The 17,585-nt window shown below is 47.4% G+C and overlaps 1 protein-coding gene across 1 annotated transcript in view; it reads right to left on the minus strand.

Moving 5' to 3' along the window:
* LOC135196929 (protein deltex-like) overlaps positions 1-17,585 on the minus strand; it is a 333,013-nt gene that overhangs the window by 307,971 nt on the left and 7,457 nt on the right. The window lies entirely within an intron of this gene.

The following is a 17,585-nucleotide window of genomic DNA, read 5'->3' on the forward strand; positions in this document are numbered from 1 at the left end:
TTCTACCACTGTCCCGAGGGGAGGTGGGTGGGTACTTTAATTATATATATCTGCCAGGTAAGTATGAACAAACTTTATTGTATCATGACAATAACATTTTGTTCATGAACTTACCTGTCAGATATATATATAGCTGAATCCCACCATGGAGGTGGGAAAGGGACAGAATAGAAGGATTTAGGAAACACCTCAAGTGCAGATGATTGACATCTTGATTCCTTACCTGTTAGCATAGCTGACTTCTTGATTACTGTCAACCGAAGTGCTGCTTTGCTTTACTAGAGTTGCCAACAAGGTAGTGACCTGTGTGAGTTTGGTGCGCTCTAGATGATCTGTCAACGGGGGCGTGACCACAATGTGAACTAGACCATATTGACCATACTGTGAGGGCAACGAAGCTAAAAACCACCACCACCTGACCTAACCTATCGAAGTTAGTCCCATAACTTCTAGGCTAAAGAAAGGGAAAGAAAGTCCTCAAGCAACTAACCCTTCAACCATAAACCAACACCAAAATTAAAAAGCACACCTACCCCTTTTCCTATAGGATAGGATTTGTGCTGCTCCCTGCCCCCAACAACATTTCTGCGGATATGTATGGTCCTAGCGACTCGCAGTTCTCATATGCCGTCTTCACATACCGCAGGTAAAGTGAAGCAAACACCAGAGTTGCTTCGCCAAAAAGTAGCGCTAATGATATCATTAAGTGCCATATTCTTTTGAAATGCCATTGAAGTTGCAACAGCTCTCACTTCATGCTTTTATTTTCAAAAGCTTCAGATCACCATCCGAGCAGGACGCATGGGCCTCCCTGATGGTGCTTCGTAAAAAGAATGCCAGTGCATTCTTCGACATAGGAAAGTCGGGTCTCTTAACAGAACACCATAGATTTTTCAGAAGGACCCCCCGACAATCTTTGGTCTTTTGCAAATAAAATTTGAGAGCCCTGACAGGGCACAGGACTCTCTCTGGCTCTTGTCCGATGAACTCTGCTAACCCCTTGATTTCAAGATTTCAAAGGTGGCCAGGGGTTAGATGGGTTCTCATTCTTAGCTAAGAAATTAGGATCCAAGGAACACACTGCACTGTGTCCTCTGAAACCCACATATTTACTAATTGCTTGAATTTCACTAACCTTTTGCCGTAGCAAGAGCAGTTAGGAAAATCGCCTTTCTAGTAGTGTCTCTCAATGAGGCAGCATGCAGAGGTTCAAAGGGAGCCGACATCAAGAACCTTAAAACTACATCAAGGTTCCATGATGGAAACCTTCGGTTGTAGTACTTTGGTTGTCTCAAACGATCTCAGAAGATCGTGAAGGTCTTTATCATTTGTCAGGTCTAATCCTCTGTGACGGAAGGACAGCTGACAGCATACTCTTGTATCCTTTTATTGTGGGCACTGCCAGTTTGTCCACATTTCTCAAATGCAGGAGAAAAGCGATTTGGTTCACAGAGGTCGTGGAGGAGGAAATACCTTTCTTCCTACACCATCTCCTGAAGACAGCCCACTTCGACTGATAAACTGCTCGAGAGGAAGCTCTTCTCGCATGGCAATAGCCTCTGCCACTGATCTGAAAAACCTCTCGCTCTGGTCAACTTCTTGATAGTCTGAACGCAGTCAGACTCAGAGCGGAGAGGTTTCCGTGGTACCTCTCGAAGTGGGGCTGTTGAGAAGATCTACTCTCTCTGGCAGGGTTCTTCTCGGGAAGTCTACCAGAGAGACATGACCTCCGTGAACCAATCGCTTGAGGGCCAAAAGGGGGCGATCAGAGTCATTCTCGCTCCTGGCGACGCCGCAAACTTCCTTGTTACCTCTCCTAAGAGTTTGAACGGGGGAAGGCGTAAACGTCCATCCCCGTCCAGTCCATAGGATGGCATCTACCGACTACTCTGCTTCCGGGTCGAGAACTGGAGAGCAATAAATCGGAAGCCTCTTCGTTTTCGAGGTTGCGAAGAGGTCGACTAGCGGACCGTCCCCACAACTTCCATAGCTCTTGACAAACCTCTAGATGTAGGGTCCATCTGTGGGAAGCATCTGATGTTGACGGCTTAAAAGATCCGCTCGAACATTTTGTATACCTGAAATGAACCTTGTTAGGATCACTATGCTTCGAGCTTTCGCCCATAGAAGGATGTCCTCTCGCTATCATGAACAGTGATCGAGAGTGTGTCCCCCCCTGCTGATTTTTGAGTAAGCGAGAGCCGTAGTGTTGTCCGAGTTGATCTGGACAATCGCCCACCAATCGTTCTTCGAAGAATTGAAGAGCCAACCGAATGGCCTCCAACTCTTTTAAGTTTATGTGCCAGGACCTCTGTTCCCCTCTCCAGAGGCCTGACACTTCCTCCTTGCCTAGTGTTGCTCCCCAGCCCACCATGGAGGCGTCTGAGAACAACACTAGGGTCGGGGCTCAAAAGGTTGAGGGACAGTCCTTCCGAAAGTTTGATCGGATCTTGCCACCACTTCAGATGATCCTTGACCGCTTTTGAGATTACCAAAGTCGAGTCTAGATTCTGTTTGTCTTTCCAGTTTTCTGCCATAAAAAACTGGAGTGGCCTGAGGTGCAACCTCCCCAGGGAAACAAACTTCTCCAGCGAAGAAATGGTTCCCAGCAGACTCATCCATTCCTTCGCCGAGCATGTTTCCTTCCCTAAGAAGGCTGACACTTTCTCTAAGCATTTCTGCTGACGTTCCTTTGATGGAAACGCTTGAAAAGCCGCTGAATCCATCTGAATCCCCAGATACACAATGGGACTGCGTGGGGATCAGATGGGACTTCTCGTAATTGACCATAAGGCCCAGGGCCTTCGTCAGTTGCAATGTTGTCTGAAGGTCCTCCAGGCACCTTGACTCCGAAGACGACTTGATTAGCCAGTCGTCTAGGTAAAGTGAGACTCTTATCTTCGATAGGTGGAAGAAGACATTTCGCTACATTCGCATGAGGAAAGTAAAAAACCATCGGCGCCGTACTCAGACCGAAGCAAAGAGCCCTGAACTGGAAGACCTGCCCTTTTAAGACGAACCTCAGGAACTTCCTTGATTGAGGATGGATTGGGACGTGGAAATAAAGAGCGTCTTGTAGGTCCAATGACACCATCCCAATCCCCTGGTCTCAAGGCCCCTAACACAGACTGAGATGTTTTCCATCCTGATTTTCTTTCTTTACAAAAAGATTCAGTCTGCTGACGTCTAGGACAGGTCTCCATCCCCAGACTGCTTCGGAACCAGGAATAACCTGTTTGTAGAAGCCTGGGGAATCCAGGATCAGGACTTCTTCTACGGCCTTCTTTTCCAACATTTGATCTAGAAGGTCGAGTAAGATCTGTTGCTTCTCTGACTGGTATGCGCGGGCGACAGGTCTATTGGCTTTGTGCTCAAAGGAGGCGCAGAGAGGAAAGGGATCTTGTATCCTCTCTCGATCACATCTAGGGTCCAGGTGTCCGCCCCTATCGTCCTCCATGCCTGAGCAAATAAGGTGAGTCTCGCACCTACAGGTGTCCTGAAGGGCAGAGATGTCAATTTTCCCTTCTTGATAGAGAGATCTTACCTCTAAAGGACCCCCTTCCTCTCGAAGAACCTCTAGAGGAAGGTGCTCCACGAAAGGGCTTAAATTTCTTCTTAGGTGCTGGAGCTGTTGAAGTAGAAGCCTGAGGAGTAGGTCGTCTGGAAGATTGAGTCAAGAGGTCCCTTGTTGCTTTCTCTTGCAAGTTTACCGACAGATCCTTAATCATGGACTGCGGAAATAGGTGCGTAGAGAAGGGGGCGAATAATAACTCCGCTTTCTGAGCGGGAGAAACTGCTTTCGCCGCAAAACTACAATAGAGAGCTCTCTTCTTTAGCAGACCTGTAGCAAAATGAGATGCTAACTCATCAGAGCCATCCCTTACTGCTCTATCCATACAAGCTAATACACTCGAAAGCTCTTCCAACGAAATCGAGTCTTGATCCTCGATTGTACATCCAAGGCCCCGAGGCACCAATCTAAAAAGTTAAACACTTCTAGCGTCTTAAATTAACCCTTTGAGGTGATGATCTGTCTCCGTCATTGTCCAGGAAACCTTAGCCGATGACAAAATAAGACCATCCTTGGAGCGGTCCACCAAATTGGCGAAATCTCCTCAAGAAGAAGACGGTGCTTTCAATCCTGCCTTTCTCCTGTTTCGTACCAGATTCCCCACTCTCCCTTTCAGTCTAGATGGAGGAAGTGCAAACGAAGTCTTCCCTTTAACCTTCCTTGAATCCATCCAATCCTGGACTCTCTTAAACCGCTCTCGCAGAGAGCGAAGTGGCCATCTTAACGAAGCCAGGAGCCTTCCTGGCCTTCGATGAGGCAAATTGTGAAGGGGGAGAGCAAGGAACGGGCGCTTGAAAATTGTCTGGAAACAATTTCTTAAGTAAATCCGTCAAAGTCTTATAGTCTGAAGTCGCTGACGCATTTGGTTCGTCATCATCCGTAGGGCAGAGATCACTAGAAGAATCCTTCTCTCGGTCATCAGCGTCCTTCAAAGATCGCGATGACTTCGACACTTTGAACATGTGAAATATCCTGACGCTTCGGACTCAACTGTTTGAGCGTCCTGGCAAGCGTCCCGATATGTAAGGCGCCGCGCGTTCTGAGAAGCGTCCTGCTGAGCGTCCTGATGTGTAGGACGCGCTGCGTCCTGAACAGCGTCAGCTCGAGCATCCTGGCGAGCATCCCGTGCGTCTTGAAAAAGCGTCTTCTCGAGCGTCCTGGCAAGCGCTTCGTTGCTTAAGACGCCGAGCGTGATTATCATCATGCAAAGCTTGAACTTCCGTCACGGATCCTTGAGCGTTCACCCTCGCCTTTTGACAAAGACGCCGGCCGCCTGTGCGGCAACTCGCGTCTCTGTCAAATTCGTCTCTCCTAGACGCCCTTTCATGAGGAACGTAATCACGTTCTCTAATGCGTCGGCTACTAGGAGGAGACTCAAAGGCCGAAAAACACAGAGAAGGAGCCGGGGACTGCCTAGTCCTCTTAACAGGCAGGCCACCTATCCTTCCTCCGATGACTAGGTTCTGCCTCCTTTTTCTCAAAATAGGAAGCTAACTGTTCTGCATTCCCAAAGCATTTTCCTTGATGGGGAAAGTTCTCGATCAGGAGAAGGACTCATCCTGTGCGAGGAAGATGGGCGAGGGGATGCCCTTTCCTTCAACTCAGGAACATGCTTAGAGCGACTTGGACGCTCAAAAAGAGTCCTCCCCTGATGAAGTTTGTTCCTTTTCTGTGGCGGAAAAGCTTCAAAATCTTCAGGTGATGAATATATGTACTGATCCGAGAGAACGTGAAGCGTCCTCTTCTCTGAAAACCTCTCTTAAGAGGGCGACGAGGGCGACAAGGGCGACGGCGGCTGTGCGACACCTTGCGCCCCTGCCGCTCCCCATCCCCAGAGAGGTCTTCCGAGAGTCCCAACCTCGGCGAGGAGAGGAAGCCTCGGAAGAAGAGAAGCACTCTTTAAGTATCCGTGCCCGTGCACGAACACCGGCAGCCTGAGACTCGTCCCTCAGTTTCTGCCGAAGGGGACGTCAGACCGTCATTAGATCCCGTAACCCTCCTTCGGCTTTCGGCTTGCCCTCTCCTAAGGCCTGGGAGTCCGGCAGGGGCCTAGGCCTAGAGGCATTATGGGACCGATCTGACGCCTCCACAACACTAGATGCACTAACACTTTTATTGCAATTATTCATATTTGATTATAGAGCAATCACTTTAGATTCCAAGGCGCGAAATTGACTCCATGATCGTAGATAATACGTTCCTTCTGCAGACACTCCTGATTGTTTGGAGGCAATCAAACAGGATTAGGTTGAATTACATCTACAGGAGGATTTAATGGAGATACAATTCACCTTGACTTCTATTCACAGAAGCACTTCTAGAGGAAGACCTCCTGATTCTATCACGCTCAAGCTTTTTCACGTAAGAATCATATGCCTTCCATTCAATTTCAGTCAATTGCTCACACTCGATGCATCTATCATTCAACATACATACATGACTACGACATTTCGAGCACACCGAATGAGGGTCTACCGAAGCTTTCGGCAACCTCACCTTACATTCCTGTAACTTTACACACCCTGAAGCTAGCAGAGCTAGATCCAGACATCGTAATCAAAGAAAAGTCAAAGCCAAATCAATCAAATCACTATCACGTATGCCAAGCCAACAAGCCAAATCAAAACCAAAAGTCAATCAGAATACTCAAGTTAGCACAAGAAGTTTCAAAATCCTAGGCGGAGGTCTGTAAACAGTTGTTTTACCGACCGGCCCACGACAGAGAAAAATCTGAATAGAAAATGGGGAATGATTCCTGATATCGCTCCCAGCGGCGAATGGGGACTATACTAACCACCTGGCCGCCCACTGCGTGTGCCGGGGAGTTTTGAAATTCTGTCGGACGTCGGAGAATACAGCTATATATATATCTGACAGGTAAGTTTCATGAACAAAAACATATATATATATATATATATATATATATAGTATATATATATATATATATATATATATATATATATATATATATATATATATATATATATATATATATATATATATATAGTGGTACCTCGAGATACGAAAGGCTCAACTTACGAAAAACTCGAGATACGAAAGCAAATACGAAGATTTTTGTGGCTCTACATACGAAAATTGTTCAAGATACGAAAGATTGTTGCTGTAAAGTCCGAGGTTCGCCCGGACCACCGATAATTTTAAAACTCAAACGCTGCCAACTGAGTAGACTCACCACCAACCTCCAGCTCTCCCACTGGTTCCTGATGCTAGTCACCGCCATATGATCCTGCTCTCCTACTGGTCAGGATCTCTTCCATGATCCCATCATGCATCATACGTAGCAGCGTTATTCTTCAGCCATTGCTTCTCACCAGCGTTATCGTATGCACACGGAATTCGTTCGTTCACAAATACGATTTCGTTTGTTGACGTAAATTCGTGTTAGTGATTTCGTTGTACTACTTTATCGTGTTGTATGAGAACTTAATTAGTATACTACATAACTTAATTACGTACAGTATAGTCAAGGGTCCCAAGAAAGTTGCCGAAGTTCACGGAAAGAAGAGAATGCTGTCTATGCAGACAATAAGCTAGATAATAAAAAAAGTATGAAGCTGGCATGCGGTTGAGTGTGATCGCTAAGGAATATGGCCGTAATCCATCGACGATAGGCGCCATCCTTGAGCAGATGGAAGGCATCAAAGCAGCTACACCTTCCAAGGGCGTGACTATTTTGTCCAACAAGAGGAGCCATGTGCATGATGAAATGGAGATGCTGCTTCTTCTATGGATTGAGGACAAAGAAATCGCTGGCGATACGATAACCGAGACGGCAAACTGCCATAAGGCCAGCGCTATTTTCGGCGATTTGATTGCCCAAGCCGCAGACGAAGGAGGAGAGGGGACATCAACGGCAACCTCAGAGTTCAAGGGTTCTCATGGGTGGTTCGAAAAATTCCGTAAACGGACTGGGATCCATTAGCAGGCGAAGAAATTTAAATTTTGTAAGAAAAAAAAAACAAAGTATAAAAAAGTAAAAAAAATGTAAAAATAAAAAAAAAATAAAAAAATTAATTTTAAGTTTTTTGTAAAGTTGTGTTATGGTTTGGTTAATGTGTTTCGTAAAGTTTAGTTATGTCTCCTGACATTTTTAATGTGTTTCGTTAAGTTAAGTGTACGTACTAGGTTACAAATTTTCTGCCGTTTGTCCTCCTCCTCTGTCGTCACTTTCGGAGATAGCCTCACTCGAAAAGTAAGCTTCCACATTTTACTACATATGTACGTACAGTATTTCTTGTATACCATGTACACTAATACACTTTATTTACAGGTACGTACATACATATTAGTACTACTAGTACGTATTTAGCTTTATTATGAAATTTACTGGGTGTTTTTGGAAGGCTTGGAACAGATTAGCCATTTTACGTAAAATGCGGTTCAAGATACGAAAAACTCATGATATGTAGGCCGCCTCAGATGCGGACTAATTTCGTATCTCGAGGTACCACTGTATATATATATATATATATATATATATATATATATATATATATATATATATATATATATATATATATATATATATATATACAGTGGACCCCCGTATTCGCGGACTCACACATTCGCGGATTTCTCTCGGGAACGTTTCCCCGCATTATTTTGCGGAAAATTCGCGCATTCGTGGTATTTTTTTCTATGAGAATATCCACAAATTCCTGGTTTCTTGTTATCAATTTCATCATAAAATGCCCTTTTTGTGATAAAACTATTAAAAAAACCAAGAATGAAAATTTTTAGTGGTTTTTCTTAAGTTTTAACTAACAAAATAGGCTGTTTTTAGCGTTTTTATAGGGGTTCCAAACATTCGCGGATTCTAACTATTCGCGGGGGGGTCTGGTACGCATCCCCGCAAATACAGGGGGACCACTGTACACAATATATATATATATATATATATATATATATATATATATATATATATATATATATATATATGTAAAAATGTTCTAATAATTTGGTAAAATTTTAACAAAGATATTGTCATGGGTGAGAAATGCATTCTAAATGATGAAACAAAAATAGCCAGACGTGAATAATGGAAAGAGAAGGGAGTGACTTGTGTACAAATCATGTATAATTCATGTATGAAATACGTACTCCCGAGCAACCTCCAATTTGACATCACTGACCTCTGACAAAAAGAATCGAAACGTCCTAAAACCGCCTTCTAGTCCCACCCCTTAGGTATTTTTCTTGGGCATGCCCTCAATTATAAGGTTATATTGCAAGAGAAATAGGGCAAAATTATGAAGTGAGAACATGTCAAGGCACATTTTCAACAAATACTACTATGATAAACAGAACAGAAATAAAAGCTTGATATAATATAACACGATTATAAAGCAAATGAGGAAAAGGAATATATGTAACTCAATACTATATGAATCCGCCCAAATTCTTCACTCGGTCCTAGCGCAATATAGGGTTAATATTGCAATGTGATTGGCTAAATACATATCCCCCCAAAATCCCCCCAACCATTACGCTCACTTAGGAGTTGGTGTCTGACATAAAAGTTCCCCTATAACATGGCGCATGCGCGGTAGCATCCAGCATCATAATAGTAGTAGTACTAAGTGTATTTTGCCTGTGAAACGGCTCCATTACTGATTTATTTATAACTTATTCCTACTTGTATTTTGCATTTCAAATATCATAAGTAAGAGGATAAAACACAATAACATGGCAAAACCTTGCATCAAGTGTGTTAAAAGTTGTACAGTATAAGTCTCCCTAAAGATTTACCCCACCCAAAACCCTGCATTTCCATTAGGTCCCCCTTACCGTAGGATAGAGTTCAAAGGTAAATTCTAGGTTAATTAAAGCCAACCCCTAAAAACTAATGTTAAATTGTTAAAATGACAATTTGTCGAAAAATTGCATTTTTCCTAACTATACAAACCTGAGGTCCTTTAACAATAGGAAGTAGCTAGCGGCAGCTGGAACGGTCGTAAGCTTCGAACAAGGGGGGGAGAACGGTAGTTAACTGCTTGTCCGATCGTCGCGCGCCGCGCGACTGGGAGGTAAACAAATCACTTTTGTTTTGCTTTTGGCCCATGCAAAATACGCAGAGTGAGGGGTGGCATGAGGAGGGACTTTATGTTAAAGGACCTCAGGTTTGTATAGTTAGGAAAAATGCAATTTTCGACAAATTGTCATTTGTTCCGATACGTAATACAAACCCTCGGTCCTTTTAACAATAGGAAGACTCACTTCTTGGTGGGAGGAATCTGAGTCTTTTTGATGAACAGACTGGTGTTCGTCCATCCCTGGAATGCCTCCCTGGTCGTAAGAGCGAGGGAGGGATCCAAGCCTCTGTCCGATTGATCGGGGTGTGCACCGCAGGATCAATGGTCAGACCTCTGGGCCGAGTACTAAGAGAGAGGCAAGCGTATCTCTTCGTACCAGCAATCAAGACTTGTTCCTGTTTGCAAAGAGGCAACATAAAGTATGGGTTGTCTCAAGCTGGCATCCACTTCCTCCCCCTTGTTGGAGGAAGTGGTGGATATACGCTCCTATCCCTAGTGAAAGGGATAGGATGGGGCTCTGTTGAGTAGCTCACCTGCATCTTGTCCTTATCCAGCAGGGTGACGACCGTGTCCCTCTAACCACAGGTAGAGGGGAAGAAAAAGATGGGAAGAGGAGCCAGTCACACTCTCATTCACCCTCCATTCTTACGGTCACACCAGGACTCGATGCTGTTCAGCCTGCGAGGGTCTGGGTTCGCTACACAACGTGTTGAGCAGCCACCACGGGTCCCAAGGAAAAAGATCCAAGGACCTGTGGGCAATATCCCGAAGGTAGAAGGAAGGGCATGTGGTCTGGTTGGACCAGACCCCTGCCTTCAGTACCTGCGCCAAGGAGAAGTTCTTGTGGACAAGGCAGCATTTCCTTCGCATCGAAGGCGGTGAAGTCCATTAGGGAGGGGATTGTGAACGACTCGAACCAATCGTCAGGGACCGAAGGGTTTTGAGTCTTCGCTACGAAGTTCGGTACGAAATCGAGCGTCACGGATCCCCATCCCCTGGGTGCCTGACTTCGCAGGAGAAGTCATGCAGTTCCTCAGAGGAAAAGAAGGAAATAGTCGCATGACCTATCCCTCTTCTCTACTTCGGTGATGTCCAGTACCCATACTGGTCTGTCCGTTAGCAACGAAGTCTCTCGCATCCTCCTATCCCCATGCAGCGAAGTTCTCGGTAGTGGATAGGACACGGACACTCATGGTGGGTGTCAATGGTATGGGTACTGTGACAAGCTATTAAAACGAAAGTAATGGTTGCGTGTAACACCGAACTAAGTCAACAGCGTAATTCGTAACTGACTCGGGCGCTCTGACAGCTGCCGACTGACTGCGTTCGGTAGGAGGCAAGTTGTCAAAGCATCCGAGTAAGTCACGTGACCTTCGCCTTTAAAGGGTTTATGCGAGAGACCAAACAAATGATGTATTTGTTTGTCACCAATGCCGGACAGCGAGGTGATGATTCTCTTAAGGCATGTACCCAACAGGCGAAAGTCAATTACCTTCTAGAGACCGAGGTCCCTGAAGGTAAAACATCTCATGTTTGTTGAATCTCAGCTAAGGAGAAACAACACTATGTACCATTGAAGACGAAGGTAGATATTGAATGCAACCTACGTCTTCACATATGAATCGAGAGAAGGATCTCAAGATTCATAACCTGTGCTTACAAATGACTGAAAACGCTAACCGCTATTTCATTGCTGTCCGGTGAGAAGTCGTAGTTTGCAATGAAAGCGGGGCGTTCTTCGGTAATGAAAACACAGGTGAAAGCCGCCTGAAGAACTGCTTCTCATGGCTGAACATTTGGAGGTAGAGCTGTCAGGTCGGAGAGTAGGCGATGTCTTCTGACACATCTTGTAATTCGGGTTGAACAATGAACAATTGTACACCTACGAATACGAGATATTTTGAAGACAAACTCAGATGTCTGCAAAATCATTCGCATTATCGCAGTGCGATGCAGCGGGAGACTTGTACCAGACTTCTGTTACCAGTGCGGTAAACAGAAAGATGAAAGAGTCCAAGAGATATCTCTGTTGAAAATTCTCGCAATGTCGAAGGCGATGGAATCTAGCGTCACCGCAGTAGATGGTCCTTCATTATTGCGAGAATCCCCGTTAATCAGAGACCTAAGTCCCTGATTGTTAGGCAGAGATACGGTTCGGTAGTCAATCAAGCAGGGGAGAGAGAGACATACAGACCGTGAATCTCGGAGGCCCAGCTGATACTGAGCTGCTACCAGGAGTTCAATACGCAGTGTTGAGCCTGCTGACTCGTCATCCTGAGTTGCCAGGTAATCCATTATTCCACGAAGGAATGCGTTCGGCTAGAACTACCGAGCATAAAAGATATGCTCGGGCAATTATATTTAGGCGAGGACGAATTCGGTAAATATAAAAGTTGAAATGGTGTTGTCGTGACAAAACCATAAGTATATAAAATTGAAACTGAAAACTCCTGGGAGGTTGCAGGCAACCCCGAGTTGCAGTTCAATTAGAATACTTCTCGTCTAAGTCGCAATCCGTAGAATAACTAGGATATGCGCCTACCCCTCGGACAATTCAACTGCTTAGCAGAATCATGTCGCGAGGTTAATATACGTAGTATATTTGTAGGATTCTGAACAACGATCTCCATCCTAAATTCTTTCCTTCAAGAAAACAAAAAGGATTGGAGATCGACCATCTTCGTTCTCTATCAAAGAGAGTGAAGGAGAAGTCTTCCTCGAAGGAAAGCTTCAATGGTGAACAGAATACTAAGACGATAGTTCAAGCCAAACTGGATATTCCCGTCCGATCTCCTCTATTCCAGGTTGGTCGCCTACTGTGAGATAAGTTTCTTTCAGCAGCAGTCTTCTTCATAATGCTAGAAATTCCAGGAATTCGAGCATAGGCGAGGTTCCCGATTATCGTGTAACATATCGGGGGGGGATTCTCGTCTCGCTCACTTTGGACCGTGGTCTCGTGTAAGTGTTTGAAGATCGTAAAAACTCGAACACTCTGAATGCGCTAGAAATTCCGTAGAATTCTAAGCAGTCTGCGAAAACACCCCCACCGAATTCGTCAAACGATATCGGCTGGTGGTCCTCTCGATTCCCGTAGAAATCGAGAATAGAGCAGGATTCCTCCTCAACGACCGGGGCTTACGTCAGGTAGGACCCGAAGGTCCCCCCGGTAGCGCAGTCCCGAACGTGGGATCCTACAAAGAAATCTCTGTAGGATCCTTCCCCTTTCCCTCGTAGCCGTAAGGAGAGAGGGAATGGGGAAGGAATTGGATACTCGCTCGCCTTCCCAGTGGAACTAGCAGTTGGAGAAGAGTAGGAGCAGCCATCGCCTTGCGGCGATGGCCTCTCAGAGTCTGGGAAAACGTATCGTCAGGAGAAAACGTTTTCCCGCGGAGGGTTACGACAACTCTCACTGTAGGTAAGTCTGCCGCCACTGTGAACGTCGTCTGGGTGGGGCTGATCGACACCTGACAGGAGAGAGACCGAACCGTCCTCCGACTCATTCCAGTCCTCGTCGAGGTCGAAACCTCTCAGGAGGACCGAAGGAGTATTTAAATACGGTGTCCGAAGACACGTAGAAAACGCCGCTGTCGCAGTAGAGGAGATGGAAGTAGCTTGATCGACCGGCCAGAACTGAGAGAGCCTTCTTGTCCGGAGACGAGAGACACTGGTTCGAGACAGAATCGGCAAAGCTCCGATCGCGGCAGACCCACCGTCGGTTTGGGTTCCCTCTCGGGCCCCAAAACGACTCGAGCAGAGACGTGGGCTCTGCTGGTGGGAGCGGCAATCCTTCCGCAGGGTCATTATGCTGACGAATCAGCTTAATGACTTCTGCAAATTCCTCTGTATCTCGGGAGTAAACCGCGTCTTGCGGAGTAGGACCGTCCAGTCCCTCCAACAAGAATAGATCCCTAGATACTCCTCCTTCAGAAGGAGGAAGAGCGGCAGACCCCTGACGGTCGCCTCCAGCTAATTGCGCGTATGTTCCTGGTCGGTCCTAGAACCGTGCCTGGTCCATACGGCGTCATAGGGGCGTCGCGAGCGGCGCACCTCTCGCGATCACTCATAGGTACCTCGCTCCTCCCGGCGTAGCCCGAGGAGGTTGAAGGTACAGGAGAGGCAGACCTGACGCTCCCCCCTAGCTCGCTGGCAGGACCAGCGTGCTTGGAGGGCTGCTGCCGATCGTCAACCCGCGGTGGCGATCGAGCAGCATGCCTAGCCTTGCCGCTCGCCTGAGGCGAGAGGCTTGGCTGAGAACGTCGACGCTGATCTCTAGCGTCAGGCGAGCTGTTTGCTGGTTACCGTCTCCGCCCGGTCACCGATGGGAGCGGCGTCAGGTGACCTGCTAGGCTCGCTGTGAGACCGGCAAGCGTCCTCTCGGCGCGTCGAGCCGCTGGTACCGACGGCCGCGGGGACCCCTTCCTCGCCTCAACCCGTTATGGGAGAGGCAGACCTGACGCTCCCCCCTCGCTCGCTGGCAGGACCAGCGTGCGTGGAGGGCTGCTGCTGATCGTCAACCCGCGGTGACGGTCGAGCAGCAGGCCTAGCCTTACCGCTCGCCTGGGGCGATTGGCTCGGCTGAGAACGTCGAGACCGATCTCTAGCGTCAGGCGAGCTGCCGCTGGTCACCGTCTCCGCCCTGGTCCCATCGGGACGGCGGCGGACGGGTGACCTGCTAGGCTCTGTATCGCGTCGAGACCGGCCAGCGTCCTCTCGGCGCGTCAAGTCGCTGGTACCAGCCGTGGCTGGTCGGTACGGCGGCCGCGGGGACTCCTTCCTCGCCTCAACCCGTGACCTGATCAGCGACCGTCACGTTAGCCCGAGCAGCCAGTTGATCGCTGCGAGAGCGTCCACTGGCCCTGGCGAGAGTTGTGTGCACGACTCTCGCCAGTCTTCTGCTCCGCGCCGCTGTCTTGACGGCGAGCGAGCTCGGGCGTCAAAAACAAAACTTTGGCTGGACGGTCTTCTTGGAAGAGCGTCCACTCGGTGCTTCTCGCGAACGAGAAGCGGCCGAGACGGAAACCTGGAACGTTTAGCGGCAGACCCGCTAGCACCAGGTGAGGACGCACCAGCCGAGGCTGGTGCCCTCTGGTCCCCGTCGACTTCTTCTTTGCAGAAGAAGCGACGGGCCCCGTTCCCGAAGGAACAGGAGGACCAGCAGAAGAGCTCCCCAGCTCGCCTGAGCGAGCCGGGCCCTTAGAAGATCCCGAAGGAGTCTTCTTAGGGGGGAAGGAGGCAACCTTCTTCTTCTTCGGCTGTTTGGCCTTAGAAGTCGAAGGGGAAGGAGAGGCAGCGGACGACGAAGAAGACGACGAAGACGACGACGACACCTTCTTCCTCTCTTCTTCTTCTTCGCCAGGCTCCGCAGGACAGGCGTCAGGTCTTCCATCCAGGAGGAGCCGGGGCAGTTGCCGAAGCAACAGGGCCCGACTGCACCTGTCCGGAAAGACCTGAGACTGTGACAGCATCACCAACAGCAGGAACAACAGGAACAGGTCCAGGAACATCTGAAAGTGAATGAGCAGCAGGCACCTGATCTGAAAGGGAATGAGCGGCTGGGACAGCAACAGGTACGGCAGGCACGGCAGGTACCACAGGAGAGACAGGCGTCCTGTCGGCCGCTACCGTCATCCTCGCACTGGCGGCAGGTCCAGGGGGGGGGGGGGTACTCTTTGGGGCAGCGGCAGTCCGGGGTTCGGCAATACAAAGAACCCAGGTGGCGGTGGCACCGTCCTGATTGGCGGACGGCAGGAATTGGTTCTGGATTGCAGCCGTGGGTGTTACCGACATGACATGTGGTGTGTACACAGGTGCGGTGACATCTCATATGCTGGTGTCGAGATTGTGGTTGTTGTAGTGGTTACCGTATCATGAGTGACCACTGCCGACCCCGCCAACCGCTGAATCAACCCCTGCAGTCCCAGCGACTCCCACACCTGTTCCAGGTCGTCCTCGCTGATGGCAAACCTGCGGAAGCAACAGTCGGGTTAGTTAGAGGGGATTCCTCGCGCCTGGGGGGAGAGAACCCCACCCAGAGCGGACGGAAGACCCCGAGTACAACTGGACGTCCGATGACTTCTTGTGTCCTCCGTACAGCACCCACTGCGCCTCTGACGAATGCATACACGTTACACAGGGCTCGTTGCGGGAGCACTCTCGCCCCGACAACGAGTACAAACCTCGTGAGGATCTACATCTACTCCAAGGTCGTCTCCCACGGATGTAGCACCTGCGGTAACATAAGATAGATTAGTAAGAGGGGTTCCCTCACGCACGGGGGGAAGACATGCCCCACCCCGAACGCAAGGAAGACCCAAATACAAAATACAATGAAGAAGCTGAGCGGGGGGCAGGAAGGAAGACGAAGAATCGGCTACCAAGGGAGTCGCGGGAGCTTTCCGACGACTTCCTGGCAGACCTTCGCTTCCCCCACCCCCGCACAGCAGTGCAAAGTAATATGAAAATGAAACAGAATACTGCCCTTGCGATTCACTTCATAGAACTTAAAGGAGAAAAGATCAATTCCCGGGTAAGAACGGAAACTTGATCCAATAATATGATGCTATCATAAAATATATATGAAAATGAAACAGAATACTGCACTTGCGATTTCATTTCACATAAAAATCGTAAGGATCAATTCCCGGGTAAGAACGAAAATTGATCCAGATAAATTCATGCAATCAATAAATGAAAATGAAAAGAATATTGCAATTGCGAATCCACTTTCATTGCATTCTATTATACAAACTTAAAAGTTCGTGCCGAGCGCAATCACACTCTCGGTAACGAACGCACAGGGCAAAAATATAATGAAAAAAGTACTTACATTTTTCAATTACACCCTTCGCCCAAATACATGACTCGGCGCGAGCGCGCCCGTCCTCGGCACCGAGACATAATTCAAGGGTTCATAATTAAGTAATGAAAATGAAAACAGTGTACTTACAGTTTCATTTTCAAGTCAAACAAACCATTAGTAGAAAAAACACAATATAAACAAAGCATACGACGATGAAGCGGGCAGAGAGCGATGACGAACACGTCTTCACCACGCGGCCGAAAGCAAAATGTGATTTGTTTACCTCCCAGTCGCGCGGCGCGCGACGATCGGACAAGCAGTTAACTACCGTTCTCCCCTTGTTCGAAGCTTACGACCGTCCAGCTGCCGCTAGCTACTTCCTATGTTAAAGGACCGAGGGTTTGTATACGTATCGGAACAAAAGGCTAAGCAACCAAAATACTATAGGAAACTGCAATTTCTCAAGAAATACCTGCTGTGTCTCAATTACTTAGATTAACCGGTGGTCGCATTACAGTAGAGGCCGGCCATTCGGTACTTTACCCTATTATATTTTACTTTAAACTAGCTCCTACCATTTGATACTGTAGTCTTTAGCCTAGTATGCTGTGATCATCATTCCCCTTAACATGACTAGGGTAAACAATCACGGACGATCCATCGTCATCACGCTGCCCGGGTCTTATTCACTAGATATTTAATTGGTGAAACAAGAATACAATTACAACTCCAAGCATACCATTCAAAAGATTGAATTTTCATCAACATAATGTGATATATGAAAGCCCCCTACGAACTAACATAAGCATGTGACGCTCTTTGTAAAATGTTTTCAAGGCAGTTTTAAAATCCAATATGGCGGCTATCGTCAGGCTGGCCGTTCTAATCACGGAGAATCCACCAGCGTTCCTAGCACTCATTTGAACAATGTTAGCATATATATGTAACATATATTGATCTTACTCAAGATTGCAGCTGTAATCAGCACAATAAAACTACATTTTGTTGCCTATATTAGTGAAAGTATGAAAATTGTTATGCCCGGGGACATGTTTGAACTGAATTCATTTTTACCTTGTATTCGGTGGTTCTATCCTTACTGCCATCACAACTGAAACTCCACAGTGCTTATTTGATTGTAATTATACACATTATTGGTGTT

Source organism: Macrobrachium nipponense, chromosome 18 (genome assembly GCF_015104395.2).
Source record: "Macrobrachium nipponense isolate FS-2020 chromosome 18, ASM1510439v2, whole genome shotgun sequence".
In the NCBI taxonomy this organism is placed as follows: Eukaryota; Metazoa; Arthropoda; class Malacostraca; order Decapoda; family Palaemonidae; genus Macrobrachium; species Macrobrachium nipponense.